The sequence below is a fragment of the Canis lupus genome, chromosome 13, assembly GCF_048164855.1.
Source record: "Canis lupus baileyi chromosome 13, mCanLup2.hap1, whole genome shotgun sequence".
NCBI lineage: Eukaryota > Metazoa > Chordata > Mammalia > Carnivora > Canidae > Canis > Canis lupus.
In genome coordinates, this window is record NC_132850.1 from 5,137,181 (window position 1) to 5,153,339 (window position 16,159).

Here is a 16,159-nt window from a genome sequence, read left to right on the forward strand (position 1 = left end):
GCTGGTGGCTGAGGGAGCCTTCACCTGCTACAGGTGGGAATTGTTGCTGCTTCTGAGTTCAAAAGTTCAATAAACACTTACTATTTCATACTTCTGTGCAAATTTTGGCATCATTGCAGGGATACAAAGATGACACAGTAGGTTACTGCTCTTGAAGAATTCATAATCTCAGGGCATGCCCTTTAGAGGGGCAAGAGAAAGACACATATGCCGATAATTTAAATACTTTGTGGTAGGTGTTAGGATGTGTGTGAGATAGTAAAAAATATATACTGGGCTCTCCCAAGTTCCTGGCACAGAGCTCCTAAAACCCTTGTAAATTCCTAAGGGATAAGAGCACTAGAATCATCTTTTGTTCTACTGAGGTGGCTCTGGGTGGGCTTCTGGGTGTCTCCTGGGTGGAGCTGGTCATCAGAAAGACCAAGCCTCTATCTGAAGCTTGGAATTTTCAGCCCTGCCCCTTCCCATATTTTCAGAGAGGGGAAGGGATTAGAAATGGAGTTGGTAATTGATCATGCCTATGTGAGGAAGCCTCCATAAAATCCCAATAGTATGGGGTTCAGAGAACATCCAGGTCTGTAAACCATCCATGAATTGGGAGGGTAACGCAACCCTTCTGTTTCCATGGGTACAGAGCTCCTGTGCTCAAGACTCTCCCAGACTTTACCCAATGTATCTCTTCATCTGGGTATTGATTTGTCTCCTTTATCATACCCTTAACTAACCTAGTAATGATATTTCCCTGAGTGAGCCACTCTACTAAATCAATCAAACCAGAGGAGAGGGATGTGGGAACGTCTTAGCCATGGCAGAGAGCTGTTGTGGATAACCTGGGTACTTACTACTGGCGATGGGCATCTCAAGTGGGTGACAGTCTTGTGGGACTGAGCCCTTAATCTGTGGGATCCCATGCTATCTCCACGTAGGCAGCGTCATATTTGAGTTAAGGTGTACGACACCCAGCTGATCATATCACAGAGAATTGCTTGATGGGTAAAAACCTCCACACATTTGGTGACCAGAAGTGTCAGAAGTGAAGAGTTGTATGTGAGGGAAAGACTGCCCCCCCCCCCCCCCATGTGGTAGGCTCACAGTGCAGGAAGGTTAGTTTACTTTGCATCTCCATCCAAGGAACTCTCTGTAGCTCCCAGATTTGCTGCTTTTTATTTCAACTATAGGCCGAGACACAGTAGTCTTTCTGCCCCCAATGCAAATTTTTAGGAAGGGGAAACGAATTGCTTCCTCCTCCCCTTTAGTCAAATGTGTTTTCTGGTCCAATTGCTAGGACCAATGTTGGTCACTGAGTATGTATATATGACAGCCAAAGTTCCAAGGAATGGTGTGGGTACAAGCAGTTCTCAGAGAAATGGTATTGTGATGGGCCGGCAGGCTACTTGGCCCTTGGCCCTTGTCTTTCTGAAACACTCAAACATAAATCAGTCCTGCCACCGTCTTTGAGCAGCTAAAGCTGTTGGAGGAAAAAAAAAACCAAAAAACCCAAAAAACCCCACACAAACATTCGTGGGAATTTCAAATGGAACATCCAAATGGGAAGAAGTCCCCTGGGCTTCCTGAGGGTGGTTGGGCAGGGAGGGATGGTGCTAGGTGGGGTAGCCTTGCAAAGACTGATCAGATGGCCCCAAAGAGTTAACATGAGCTTCGTGAAGTCACCAAGTTCAGGGGCAGGCTCTGAATTTTGCAAGCTGAGAAACGTGCGCTTAATATCTCAGAACTGAGGGGCAACGGGCTGGCTCAGTCCGTAGAGCATAGGACCCTTGATCTCAAGGTTGTGGGTTTGAGCCCCACATCAGGTGCAGAGGTTACTTTAAAATCTTAAAAAAAAAAAAAAAAAAAAAAAAAAGAGATTCTCAGAAGTGCGATTTTGTAGGTACCGATTCACATTAACAAGGGTCACAAGCCACTGGCGTACAAATCCTAAATGCAAATGTATAATGTATAACAATTATTTAAGGGCATGTGGGCCCCTCCGGGGCCTAGTGCAATGGGAATTACTTCCAAAACGCATTGCATGAATAATCAGAAACTGGTAAACCTGTTTCACCAGGGACCAAGGTAGGAGCAGTTTGGTAGAGAGAACCCAGGGGGCTTGTGACGAAATCTGAGGGTCACCAAATCACTCCACTCTGGTGGCCAGTGCCAGGCCTGGCGGGGTGACAGAGAGACCACCCTGCAGGGGGGCGGGGTGGGGGCTATCCCCAGGGGGCTGGGCCCGGAGGGACCTGGCAGGAAGGTAGGACTGGGAGGAGGGGCCACAGAGGACGACCTGCGACTGTCCCAGGTCCCCGGCTCAGACCCAGGCAGGACTCCTTCATCCAGGGCAGCCCCGCACCGGGCCTGGGCCTGCCGGGCGGGGTGCGGGCGGGGTGCGGGGGGAGGGGACTCCAGCAGGCTCCCTCCCCGTGGGCCGGGCGCCGGGACCTGCCGGGACGATTTCAGCCTGGGGAGGGGCCGGAGGAGCGGCGGGAGCGCAGGGCGCCGGCGGCCAGGAAGGCGGGGGCCCGGGCGCGGGGCCTCTGCAGGTGAGCGGGGGACCCGCCGAGGGGCGCCCTGGGGCGGGGGGGCGGGCAGCCGGCCTGCCGAGGGACACTCTTCCGGAACAACCCCCGGGAGGGCGGCTGGGGATCCCGCAACTTTCATTTTACAAGTAGCAGGCGGACGGGACGGGCGTGGGGCCGGCGCAGCCCCAGGGGCACGGGGCTCCTGATCTGGGGGTCCTGAGTTCGAGCCCCAGGGTGGGCATAGAGGTCACTGAAATAAATAGACAATTAAACGGTAAAAATAAATAAAAGTTGCATGTTGAGTCAGGAGTGGGGGGCTATCTGGCTTCTCTCCTCCCCCCACCCCCCAGCTCCCCAGGACAGGGTGTGTGTGTGTGGGGGACGACCAGGTGATGCCATCCTCCTTCCCAGCCCTGGTCAATCACTGGCCTTCTGTCTCTACATCACACTTGCCACAATAACCAACCCCCCTCCCCACCTTTGTCCCCCAACTCCTGTCCCTCCAGCCTGAGCCAGTTCTGCGCCCCTGTGTCGAGGCACCGGCCCTGGAGACCTCAGCCCGGGAAGACAGTCTCTGGGCCCCTCCCCCCGGGGTTTCGTTTCCTCCTTCCTGCTGTGGGTGTCTGAGGGATTTCTATTATTCACTTGCTTATTCATCACTCTCAGAGCATATACCTGCCCTCCCGGGGAGGGGGGCACACAGGCTCCTCCTGGGAATAGGAAAACTGACATTTATTTCACACACATTTAATAATGATAGGCTGGTGGGCAGGGGGGGCCTAGGGTGAGATTATCTTGGAGACACTTGGATTCGGGTCCCATCTCTTTTCTGTTCACTTCCCGAGGCCTGGTAAAGTGGTATTGTTAGGAAGATGCCATGAGCCAAGGCCCCAAGCCCTCCCCCCACCCCCCCCCGGGGTGGGGCCTCAACAAACACCAGGCTCTTCCCTTCTTGGGCCCGCTTCCTGCCATGCCACCTCCCCCTCCCTATGGGCCGGTAAAGATCTATAAGACAGCCCCTGGTCTTGAAAGCATTTAGGCAAGCTTGGAAATCCAGAATGGGTAGTGAAGGGAGAGGTGGAGAAGGGAGAGGGAGGCTCAGTAGGCGTGGGGGTGGCACTGGATGGGGAAGGTGACTCCTGTGGGTCTCAGATAAGAACCTGGGACCAGGGCTGGGACCCCAGTGGAGGGAGATGCAGTTCTCAGCAGGCTCTGAATTTGCACTCACACTGAGCAAGTGATGGCAATTACCAATTTCTAAAACCAAGTCTGCCTGGCCCCAGGCTAAGGGCTTTTAAACCCCTTATCTCCTTGAATCTCAACCTGTTATGGTATTATTGTTAGCCCCAATTTACAGATGAGGAAATGAAGATCCAGACAGGCTAGGGGATTGCCTGAGGTCACTGGGCTAGTAAGTCCTGGATCCAGAGTTCAAGCCTAGATCAGACTCCAGGCTCTATGCTCTCGGTTCAACTTCTTGCTGTCTTTCCAGCTCCTGTTGATCAGAAAGATCAAAAGGACGGCATCATTCTCCCAGCTTCCTAGACACGGGCTTCTCTCTTCTCCTACATCTACTCTGGGCCCCTTCATCCCAGTGGGGAGGAGCACACGCCTTCCCAATTCATTAATCCATTCATTCATTCATCCATCATTTATTCAATCAAGTGCTCTATTGGTCGCAAGAGGGCAGGGGCCATGTCTGTTCACAATTGTGTAACCAGCACCTTGTAGACCCGTGTAGCTGTGGAGGAGATGCTGATCATACAAAGAAGACATGGTACCTTAGGAGCAGAGGCTGCAGAGGGAACTAGGAGAAGCATTTAATTCCACCATGGCTCCTTCGTTCCCTACTGTATGCAGGGCCCAGCCAATGGCAGGCTCATGGTAGATGCTTATAAGGCTTTGCTGAGGAAGTGCTTAGGACAGTCTTGAAGCAGGTATTAGAAGTTCACCGGGAGAGGGGCCCCTGGGTGGCTCGATTGGTGAAGCGTCCAACTCTTGTTTCTGCTCAGGTCATGATCTGAGGGTTGTGGGATCGGGCCCCTCATTGGGCTCTGTGCTCAGTATGGAATCTGCTGGAGAGTCTCTCCCTTTGCTCCTACCTCCAGCTTGCTCTCTCTCTCTCTCAAACAAATTAATAAAATCTTAAAACAAACAAACAAACAAACAAACAAACAGAAGGGGCCCCTGGGTGGCTCAGTCGGTTAAACATTTGCCTTCGGCTCAGGTCGTGAATCCTGGGATCGAGCCCCATGTCAGGCTCCCTGCTCAGTGGAGAGCCTACTTCTCCTTTTCCCTCTGCCCCTCCCCTTGCTTGTGCTTGCTCCTTCTATCTCAAATAAATAAATAAAATCTTAAAAAATAATAATTAGAAAAGAAATTCACCAGGAGAACAAATTGAGGAGGGAAGATATTCTAGCAGAGAGAGATGCTCCTGGAAAGGCCTAGCGGAGGGTGGGAGCTGGAATTGCTAGGGGCTCAATATGGCTTAAGTGTAGAATGTCTATGGAAGAATGATGGATAAATAGGCAGGGCTCAGGCCATGGGCCTTGTTAAGGAACCTAGATTTTACACCAAGGGTATTGGGTAACTATTGAAGGGATTTAGCAAAAGGAGGACTGGTATTTCAGAAGTGTGGCTGATGCATGGGGGTCAGGGAAATGGCACTCAGGTCTCTAGGCCTGACAGGATTCCTCTCTGCTTAAGGAAATGAGCCTTCTTTAGGACCTGGGTTAGGACTTCCTTTTAAGGACATAATAATGGTTCCCAAAGGGCTTCCTAGGTTGTCTTGAGTCCTGATCCACTGTGTTTTGTCCTCAGCTGTGTGCTGGGTTGCAGCCAATCTCTTCTTTCTAGAAGTACTGATATTTACAAATGATTTACATTTGTATAATCTGGGGCAAATTCTGGGGTTTACCGCTTGCTGATCTGTGCTTTGTATGTAAAGGAGAGAGTGGGTGGGGCACCAGGAATTATGTTGGGCTGTGAATGTGTCCTGGGAGTTTGTGTTGAATATGGAACTAGGGGTACGTGGACGTGGATAGCTTTCAGAGAATCAGTTTCCAGACCCTCAGATTCTACAGGTATTCTTTCCTGAAAGGAAACTGCTTTATTGGATTTTTTTTTTTTTTTTTTAGATTTTGGTGTTTTGTTATTATATATATATATATTTTTTAATGATTTTATTTATTTATTCATGAGAAACACAGAGAGAGAGGCAGAGAGAGAAGCAGGCTCCATGCAGGGAGCCCGATGTGGGACTCGATCCCAGATCCTGGGGTCATGCCCTGAGCCAAAGGCAGACGCTCAATCGCTGAGCCACCCAGGCGTCCCGTGTTTTGTTATTATTACTATTTTTTAAGTAGGCTCCATGGCCAACATGGAGCCCAATGTGGGACTTGAACTCACAACCCTGACATCAAGACCTGAGCTGAAATCAAGAGTCAGACACTTAACCTCTTTTTTTTTTTTTTTTTTGACACTTAACCTCTTAAGCCACCCAGGTCCCCCAGGCTGGATTCTTTTAAGCTCTCCTTGTGAACTCTTTCTTTCTTGCTTTCTTACTTTCTGGCTTTCTTGCTTGCTTTTTCCCTTGCTTTCTTTCAGTGGGCTTCATGCCCAATGTGGGGCTTGAACTCAAGACCTTGAGACTGAGGGTTGCATGTTCCACTGCTGAGCCTGCCTGGAGACCCTAACTCGGCTTTGTTTCCCTTCTCGAGCTTTACTAGATTTGTCCTGAATCTTTTTTTTTTTTTTTATAAATTTCAGGATTTATTTATTTATTTAATTTTTTTTTTTTTTAAGATTTTATTTATTTATTCGTAGAGATGCAGAGAGAGAGAGAGAGAGAGAGGCAGAGACACAGGCAGAGGGAGAAGCAGGCTCCACGCAGAGAGCCTGACGCGGGACTCGATCCAGGGTCTCCAGATCACGCCCCGGGCTGCAGGCGGCACTAAACCGCTGCGCCACCGGGGCTGCCCTGTCCTGAATCTTTTTATGGTGCATTGCTCGGGGCTATAAAACCAGAATGACATTTGGAGAATGCTTTGTTCCTTAGGGATTAGATAAAATAAACTGAAAGGGTGGTACCTCAATGTAGGCTCTTAGAATTTACTTTTCATTTTATTTTATTGTTATTTTTAAAGTAAGCTCTACACCCAATGTGGGGCTTGAACTCATGACACTGACATTGAGAGTCACATGCTCCCAACTGAGCCAACTAGGTGCCCCAGTAACCAGAGGTTTAATAGGTTGCCCAAGGCCACAGAGCTATTAAGTGGTAGAATCAGGACTTTAATTCCAGAGCCTCCTTTCTAGAATTTGTACCCTTAACCGTTATGCTACTCTACTTTGAATTGAAGTGCCTTAGCTCTTTTATCTGTGTATTGTAGAATTAATTGGGACTTCAGTTGATTGTTGTGTGGATACAGATAAATTCATTTATAGAAATTTTTTTATTTTTTATTTTATTTATTTATTTTTTTAATAGAAATTTTTAAAAATGAAGATAGATTTTCTTACAGACAGAAAATTATTCTGGTTTGGCTAATTGGTTTGACGGTGAGGATTGGCTTTGACAATTGGATTACATGGCAGACATATTCCAAACACTGAACAAGCTACATCTGGAGCTCCAAGGTTTAGATGAAAACCTATCTGAAAGCATGTTTCTAATAAGACAACACCAGAAAGTTCTGTCTTGGAACCTATTTTAACTTTTGAAAAATTTTAGTCATTATCGTAAAACGTGTGAGAGGGCCATGGCTTTTTCAAAATCTAATGGGGATTTGTGAGCAAAACCATGTGAAGACTTCTGGCATGTGGCTCGTGTACACATCACTGGCCATGTGCCTCAGGTGGGGATGAGCCCCCCCCCTCCCCCCCCCCCCCATCAGGTGAGCTGAAGTGACTTGTCCACGGGTTAGCAGAAGCCCAAGTGAAGCAAGATTAGGCATTTCTGACTGCTGTGATTTCTATCACTCCATACTTCCTTCTTCATTCCTTGATGGTTTATTCGGCAAACATTTCCTGAGCACCTACAGATAGAGTAAAAAAATACACATTTTCTACTTTTGCTGGAATTTATATTCTGGTAGAAAAGACAATGAATAAACACATCCGATTTTTTTTAGATAGTGACAAATGCTGGGAGCAAATGAGCAGGAGAATGTGCTAGAATATAAGGGGCGGGCAGAGGGGTGGGTCAGGGAAGACTTCTCAGGGAGGTACTCTGTTATAAAGGAGCCTTGTGTATATATATGCTAAAGTGTGTGGGAGGGGTGGAGGAGAGATATTTAGGTCAAGGGAACAGCAAATGCAAAGACCCTGAGGCTGGAGAGAGCTTGGGGTGTTCTTGGGATAGAGAGAACTCATGGATAACAACACGGAGATTTCTTTAAAAATTAAAAAATGGAAATAGCGTACAATCCAGTAATTCTACTTCTGGGTATTTACTTGAGAAAACAAAGACACATTCAAAAAGAGGCATGCATCCCTATGTTTATTGTAGCATTATTTACAATAGCCATGATACGGAAGCTACCTAAGTGTCCATCAGCAGATGAATGGGTAAAGATGTGATATATATATATATATATATATATATATATATAATAAATGGACCACTACTCAGCCATAAAAAAGAGAAGGAAATCTTGCCATCTGTAACAACGTGGACGGACCTAGAGGGTATTATGCTAGTGAAATAAGTCAGACAGAAAGACAACTACCATATGACTTCACGTATATGTGGAATCTAAAAAGCAAAGCAAATGCATAAATAAAAATAGAAACAGACTCATAGGTGAAGTGAGTGAAGGGGGATAAGGGGTATCAACTTCCACTTATAAAATAAATAAGTCACAGGGATAAAAAGTACGACATAGGGAATATAGTCAATAGTACTATTATAATGTTGTATGGTGATAGATGGTCCCTACACCTATTATGGTGAGCATTTTGTAATGTAAATAATTGTTGAATCATTATATTGTATGCCTGAAACTAATGTAGTACTGTATGTCAACTATACTTCAACTAAGAAATACATGTATTTGTATATAAAAGCAAGAACAGAGATATTGGGAGGGAGTGGTAAAATTCCACCAAGAAAGCAAGAACTAGGTCATATAGGACCTTACCAGCCCCAGTAAGGATCCTGTGTTCATCTCGAAGACAGTGAGAAACCATTGAGAGGTTTTAAGCTGAGTTGCTATACTCTGATTTATGGTTGTATTTGTTCGTTGTGGAGGGAGACAGGAGTGGAAACCAAGATGGAAAAGATTTCAGGTAGGACACCGGGGGTCTCCTCTATGGAGGGGTACTGAGATGAATAATGTTAATGGGAATGCAGAATGGTGTGGGATGCCGTCTGTCTTCTGGTTCTGATGAGGTATGTTGGTAACTCTTGCTGTATTAACAAATCACTCTAAAATGTGGCAGCTTAAAACAACAATCGTTTTATTTTATAGTGATTCTGTGGGTCTGGCATTTGGGCAGAGTTCAGCTGAGCGGTTCTTCTGCTCTGTGAGCTGTCAGCTGGGGTCAGCGGCTTGGCTGTCTACAGTTAATGGATGAGCTGGGCTGTACAGTCTAAGAAGGCTTCATTTAGGGGCACCTGGGTGGCTCAGTGAGTTGAGCGTTGGACTCTTGGTTTCCTTTTTTTTTTTTTTTTAATTTATTTTTTTTAAATTAATTTATTTATTATAGTCAGAGAGAGAGAGGCAGAGAGAGAAGCAGGCTCCATGCACCGGGAGCCTGATGTGGGATTCGATCCCGGGTCTCCAGGATCGCGCCCTGGGCCAAAGGCAGGCGCTAAACCGCTGCGCCACCCAGGGATCCCATGGACTCTTGGTTTCCACTCAGGTCATGATCTCAGGGTCATGAGAGCCCACCCCGACAGTGGTGGGGTCGGCTTGGAGAGTCTCTTCCTCTCCTTCTGCCCCTCTCCCTACTCACACGTGCACATGTTGGCTCTCGCTCAAATAAATCTTAAAAAAAAAAAAAAGGGAAAAGAAGCCTCCACTTACATACAGGTCTGGCACTTCCGTGCTCCTCTACGTGGCCTCTCTCTCCATATGAATAGATTGGGGCTTCATCATAGCATGCTAGCTTCAGGGTAATAAACTTTCTTTTAAAATTTATTATTTATTTATTTAATTTATTTATTTCACGACTTTTCTTTTTTTTTGTCTTTCACAAGAACTTTATTTTTATTTATTTATTTATTTATTTATTTATTTATTTAAGATTTTATTTATGTATTCATGATACACACATAGAGAGAGAGAGAGAGGCAGAGACACAGGCAGAGGGAGAAGCAGGCTCCATGCCAGGAGTCCGACACAGGACTCGATCCCAGGACTCCAGGATCGCACCCTGGGTCAAAGGCAGGCGCTAAACCGCTGAGCCACCCAGGGATCCCCTATTTTTTATTTAAACTCAATTAATTAGCATATAATATATTATTAGTTTCAGAGATAGAGTTCAGTGATGAATCAGTCTTTTATAATACCTGTGCCCATTACATCACAGGCCCTCCAACTTTCTTATTTATTTATTTAAATTAATTAATCAATCAATCAATTAATTAATTATTTAAAGATTTTATTTATTTATTCATGAGAGACACAGAGAGAGAGGCAGAGACAGGCAGAGAGAGGAGCTGGCTCCCTGCGGGGAGCCCGATGTGGGACTCAATCCCAGGACCCCAGGATCATGACCTGAGCTGAAGGCAGACGCTCAACCGCTGAACCACCCAGGAGTCCCCCCTATTTATTTATTTTAAAAGCAAGCTCTGTGCCCAGGGTGAGGCTTGCACTTATGACCTCAAGATCAAGAGTTGCATGCTCTACTGACTGAGCCAGCGAGGTGCCCCAGTCTTCAACCTTCTTATGGTCTTAGGTGCCCAAGAAGAACAAGAGTGGGGTTGCTAATCTTTCAAGGCCTGGCCTTGGAATGTACTACTTCTGCTAGGTATTATTGGTCAGAACCTGTCACAGGGCTAGCCCAGATCCAAGGGCAGGAGAAACAAACCCCACCTGTTAGTGGGAGGAATGGCAAATAATATACTTATACTCCATCATTAATCTGTCACACTAGGCTTCTGGGAACTGATTAACCACAATCATCCTGATGGTGCTGACTCACTTATAAATCTAAATCGCAATATACCATGTTGGCACTATTTATAGATCTTTATTCCTCACTGGATAGGGAGGACCTGGGAACAGGAGGTGTTTCGGTTTTGTTTTGTTTTTTCCTTATGTTTCCAGAACCCAACATATATAAGGCATTCAGGGAATGCTTTTGCAGCGAATGCACACATCACATAAGAATTCATTGCTTATCAAGCCACAGTATACCTTAAGGGGCCCCCGAGGACTGTCAAAAAGGCATGCAGATTCCTGGGCAAGACCCCAGTCCAGACCCTCTGAATCTAAATCTCCAGGGTAGAGGTTTTTAGTCTAGGCTGCACATTAAAATATACCAGTACTCAGGCCCCAGCTCCAGAGGCTCTGATGCCACTGATGAGCTGGACTCCTAAGCCCAGACAGTCGTATTTGTATACAATCTCAGATAATTCTGACGTGTAGTCCAGGTTAGGAACTACTGCCAGAGGACTAGAATCGGCCATCTTCACCTGACGTCCCCAGATGTTTCTGATGTAGGTGGTCCAGGAGAGGTGACTGTCCTCAGTTTGCCCAGGACTATCCTGATTTTAGCACCCCAAGTCTCACATCCCAGGAAATCCCTACTCCCACACAAATTGGCTCAGTTGGTCACTATCAATGGGCCACTATTCAAGAAACATTGTAGATGAGGCAGTGAAAGCCCTCTTAAAGAATAACTACAGATGTCTAATGAAAGCAATGATTTTCCCTCCTTACTTAAGGGACCCACATGGTCGTACCATGCTATCAAGCAGAGTCAGCTCCTCGAATGAAGGCGGAGATGGCTCAGGGTCAATGTTTTCCTTCAGCCCCGTACCCTGATGTACTTGGTTAACGTGGCTTATTTTATTTTATTTTATTTTATTTTATTTTATTTTTTTTATTTCATTTCATTTCATTTCTTTTTTAAAAAATTTTTTTAATTTATTTATTTATGATAGTCACACAGAGAGAGAGAGAGAGAGGCAGAGACATAGGCAGAGGGAGAGGGAGAAGCAGGCTCCATGCACTGGGAGCCCGACGTGGGATTTGATCCCGGGTCTCCAGGATCGCCCCCTGGGCCAAAGGCAGGCGCTAAACCGCTGCGCCACCCAGGGATCCCTCATTTCATTTCATTTCATTTCATTTCATTTCATTTCATTTCATTTCATTTCATTTCATTTTTTTAACCTGGTTTAATAGGGTGTCCATCCCTGGTGATTTTTCCAGACTGTATTCCTTAGTGTACATGAGGCAGCTTTGAAAGCCTGACCACAATCAGCAAGGATGTTGTGTTGAGGACAGTATGAGATGCAGGATGAAGTTCTTGTGTCTCTACACCAGTGTGTATTATTACTACTGTTACTTAAATTGTAATAAGGTACAAAGACATGTGTCCTATCTTAGCTCTGGGGGAAGCAGTGTGGTTAGTGGAGAGCCCAGGATCTCCAGATGCCTCAGAAAAATGGGTTTGGGTCTCAGCTTCGGTGTGGCTAGGTAGGCACATGAGCACGGGGGCCTCTTTTGCTTTAGTTGTTCATCTGTAAAATGGGCATAGTAATGACATCATTCTTCCCAGGGCAGCCAGGAAGACCCATTGAAATAGTAGAGGTAAAAGTGGCTGTTGACTGAGAAGGGGAGGCATTGTGATTTTGTGGACTGGGGGAGACACAAACAAATTATTCTGCTGAGAGAGGCCTTGCTGAGGACCAAGGCCCTGGCTCCCCCACCCTGAACCACAGCCACAGTTGTGTGGGATTCCAAGGAAGAAGTTTCACACATAGTGGGCATGCACAGACCTCAGGAAGCACAGTGTCTCTACCTTAGTTGCCCTCACAGTGAGTGCAAGTTTGCTTTGCTTTAGGAATAAGAAAAACTTTTGGAAAAGGGGGTTTGTGAGGGCATTTCTGTTTTGTTTTGTGTTTAAATCGCTTGCGTATTTGTTCCTAGTGTATCCTCAGAGAGGTAGCAAAAAGAAAACAACCACAGCCACAAACCCATAATATTGAAAAGCCGGTTCTTAATTTCTGTAGCTAAAAAAGCACTCTTTCAGGCTATAACCGCAGAGATGGCTGCAGGCCTCTGGAACTGGGCATAATGATGGTCTGCAGTGTGATGAAGGAGGCTGTTAATCTCCGTGGCCCAGAAGCCCAATCTGTGGCCTCTCCAATTACCAAGGTTGCCTGGCAACACCACCAAAAGCCTCCCCACCAGGCCCGGCTGGGCAAAAGTTGGGTACACCCAGCCCAGCCTGCCGCCCAGCCTCCTGGGCTCCCAGGCCACATCAAGGCTGGACTCAGCCTTGGCAGGGGCCCCGCCTGGTACCAATGAATGGGTGGGGCCAGCGGTTTAAAGAAACAATTCAGATATTTAAAAACCTACTCATTTGAATGCAAGTAGGAAAGCGGCACAAACTAATGATCAAAAGTCTCTTCTGCCAGAGAGGAGTTGTCCTAAGGTGGGTGGCCTTGCCTGTGCTCTCCTGGGGGAGGTGAAGAAGGTGAAGGTGAGCCGGACTTAGACATTTGGGTTTTCAGAGAGGCAAATCCTTTTCCTTTCCTGGGTGCCTGTTTCTCTCTTGACTCCCGTGGGCAGCAGTGGGAATGGTGGGGATTCCCAGCCCCAGACTCGGGCCCATGACCTGCCCCTTCTACAGCTGTCATTTGGAAACTCCCAGGCTCTGGTCTGGGTCTGTGTGTGGGGGAGTTGGAGGAAGATGAAGGAGATTAGGGGAGAGGGAAGGATGGATGCGAATAGTCAACATGAAGGTGTGCACTTCTTTAACACTTGGTGTGCAGAAACCAGAGGGCAGAGGCTCACACCGTGTCTGGAGTCAGACGCCCGGGGCTCCTGGCCCAGCCCTCCCATCACTGGTGGGATTACCTTGATTAAGGTACTTGGAAGCCTGCGTTTCCTTAACTACCCAATGAGGATGTTATAATCTTTTTTTAATTTAATTTTATTTTTAAAAATATTTTATTCGTGAGAGGCACCCAGAGAGAGGCAGAGACCCAGGCAGAGGGAGAAGCAGGCTCCCCATGGGGAAATCCTGATGCAGGACTCGATCTTGGGACCCCGGTGTCATAACCTGAGCCGAAGTCAGGTGCTCAACCACTGAGCCACCCAGACGCCCCTCTTATTTTATTTTTTTATTTTCATTTCTGGTTATTATCCTATTTTATGAGGTTGTGAAAATTAATGAGGAGATTGCTCCTCAAAGGCTTAGCATAGAATCTGGCAGGTAGGAAGTACTCACCATTACGGTAAATCTTATTATTTCATTTGTTTCTTACAATAATTCTATAGGATACTGAAGGGAGAAGGGGGGGGGGTCTGCTTTATAGCCGAGGAAACTGAGACACAGGGAAATTAAGGGGTGTGCTGGGAGCAGAACTCGGGTCTTCACGGTGCCCAGCAAAAAGGCAGGTGACAAGCCCTGTTGTAACCATTGCAGAGTGATGGCCTTGGGGGTCTCCTCTGAGGGCTCCGTGACAGCAGAGGATGGGGTGGGGAGGGGGGTGCAGAGGAACAGAGCGGTGGAGGGTACTTTTCAACACAAATTGTTATAAGGCTCTTGGTTAATGTGGTCTTCGTAGAATTCCCCTCTCCTTCCTTCCAGTATTCTTTTAAATAAACTCTATTTTGGAATAATTTTAGATTTACAGAAAAGTCGCAGAGAGTTTATTTACCTTTTACCCAGACGCTAGGATTTTCCGAACACCTCCTGTGTGCCAGGAACTTTCTGGGCACAAGGAATCCAGCAATAAAAGTGCCTCTGGTTTCCACTGGAAGATCACAGAGTCTGTGAGAGGAGTGGGCCCCCGGAGCCCCTAGTTTATGGTTCTCCATGTCACTTGTCAGAGACCTGCTACATCTATTAAATTAGTTTTTTCAGGGGTACTCGGGTGGCTCAGCAGTTGAGCGTCTGCCTTCAGCTCAGGTCATGATCCCCGGGTCCTGGGATCGAGTCCCACGTCGGGCTCTCTGCATGGGGCCTGCTTCTCCCTCTGCCTGTGTCTCTGCCTCTCTGTGTCTCTCAGGAATAGATAATTAAATCTTTAAATATTTTATTTATTTATTCATGAGAGAGAGAGGCAGAGACACAGGCAGAGGGAGAAGCAGGCCCCATGCAGGGAGCCCGACGTGGGACTCGATCCCGGGTCTCCAGGATCAGGCCCTGGGCCAAAGGCAGCCTGAAACTGCTGAACCACCGGGGCTGCCCTAAATAAAATCTTAAAAAAAAAAAAAGAGTTTTTTCAGGAGTGGGGCCCAGGAGGCTGTATACAAACATGTCGAAAAACAAATGTTCGAGGGGATTCTAAGGCAGAACTAGTTTGGGGGAACTACTGGTCTAGTGCAGACCATCCATTTGACCCCACAGGTGAGAGCCAGGGCTCAGAGCAGGGGAGCGACTGGCTCCAGCCTGCACAGCCGGGGAGTGGCAGGGTCTAGGCCAGAGAGCAGGTCCCCTGGTTCCATGTCTCTGTGTCTCCCCAACGCAGAACAAGACAGGAGTTTAACTTGCCAACAGGAAGACCCCACATAGAGCTTAGAAGAGTTTCTTGGCTACTCGGGTGTTAGCAGGTTCTTGGTGCCAAGGGACAGAAAACTGATTCTGGCTGATGGACACCAGTGAATGAATCTGATGGAAGGCACATTGGGTAGGAAGAGAAAAACTATTTCTTGACTCGTACTCACATTTCTGACACCAAATATGTGGGTTTTTTCACACGGGGCAATTCTGACACCAGCTACCCCTCCGGGTAAGGACTCAGTGCCCATGACTGCTCCCTGCTTCAGATGCCAGTTGCAAGTCTGGGCTTCCAGTACTTTTGATCAACTGGCTATAAATTGGGGTTCCTATGACCCCCTCCTTGGCTTAATAATTTGCTAGAACAGCTCACAGACCTTAGGAGAGGACTTTACTTATTATTACTGATTTTTTTTTCTTTGAAATATATAAAGGAGACAACTCAAGAACAGCCAAATGGAAGAGATGCGTGGGGCAGGGCGGATGGGAAAGGATGCAGAGCTTCCATGAGATCTCTGGGTGTTTCATTCTCCCGGTGCCTTACTGTGCTTACCAACCTGGAAGCTCTCTGAGTCTTCTGTGTTTTTTTGTTTGTTTGTTTGTTTGTTTGTTTTAAATATTCTATTTATTAATTCATGAGAGACACACAGAGAGAGGCAGAGACACAGGCAGAGGGAGAAGCAGGCTCCCTGCGAGGACCCTGATGGGGGGGATCAAATCATGCCCTGAACCAAAGGCAGATGCTCAACCACTGAGCCACCCAGGCGTCCCCAAATCTTCTGTTTAGAATTTTCATATTAGAGGTTCCATTACATAGGCGTGATTGGCTATAGACCATTGCTGATTCAACTCAATCTCTAGCCCTTCTTCCCTTCCCAGAGGTGGAAAATTCCAACCCTCTAAACACAGGGTTATTTCCTCAGGCAACCAGCCCCCATCCTCCAAGAGTCACTTCATTA

At 46.9% G+C, this 16,159-nt stretch overlaps 1 protein-coding gene and 1 long non-coding RNA gene across 4 annotated transcripts in view; one reads left to right on the plus strand and one right to left on the minus strand.

Moving 5' to 3' along the window:
* The first annotated feature begins 2,414 nt into the window (after positions 1-2,414).
* The window catches only part of RHBDL2 (rhomboid like 2), a 48,932-nt gene continuing 35,187 nt past the window's right edge, over positions 2,415-16,159 (plus strand). For 2 of the 3 annotated variants that reach the window (XM_072771867.1, XM_072771870.1), the window contains exon 1: positions 2,415-2,540. The gene's annotated coding sequence lies outside the window, so the exon portion shown is untranslated. Of the gene's footprint in view, positions 2,541-12,995; positions 13,128-16,159 lie in introns of those variants that run through there. The other variant, XM_072771869.1, reaches the window with a different exon arrangement.
* Positions 7,400-16,159, minus strand: part of LOC140602396 (uncharacterized) — a 54,106-nt gene continuing 45,346 nt past the window's right edge. The window contains exon 6 of the long non-coding RNA XR_012005334.1: positions 7,400-7,555. This is a non-coding gene — a long non-coding RNA (uncharacterized lncRNA). The remainder of the gene's footprint in view (positions 7,556-16,159) is intronic.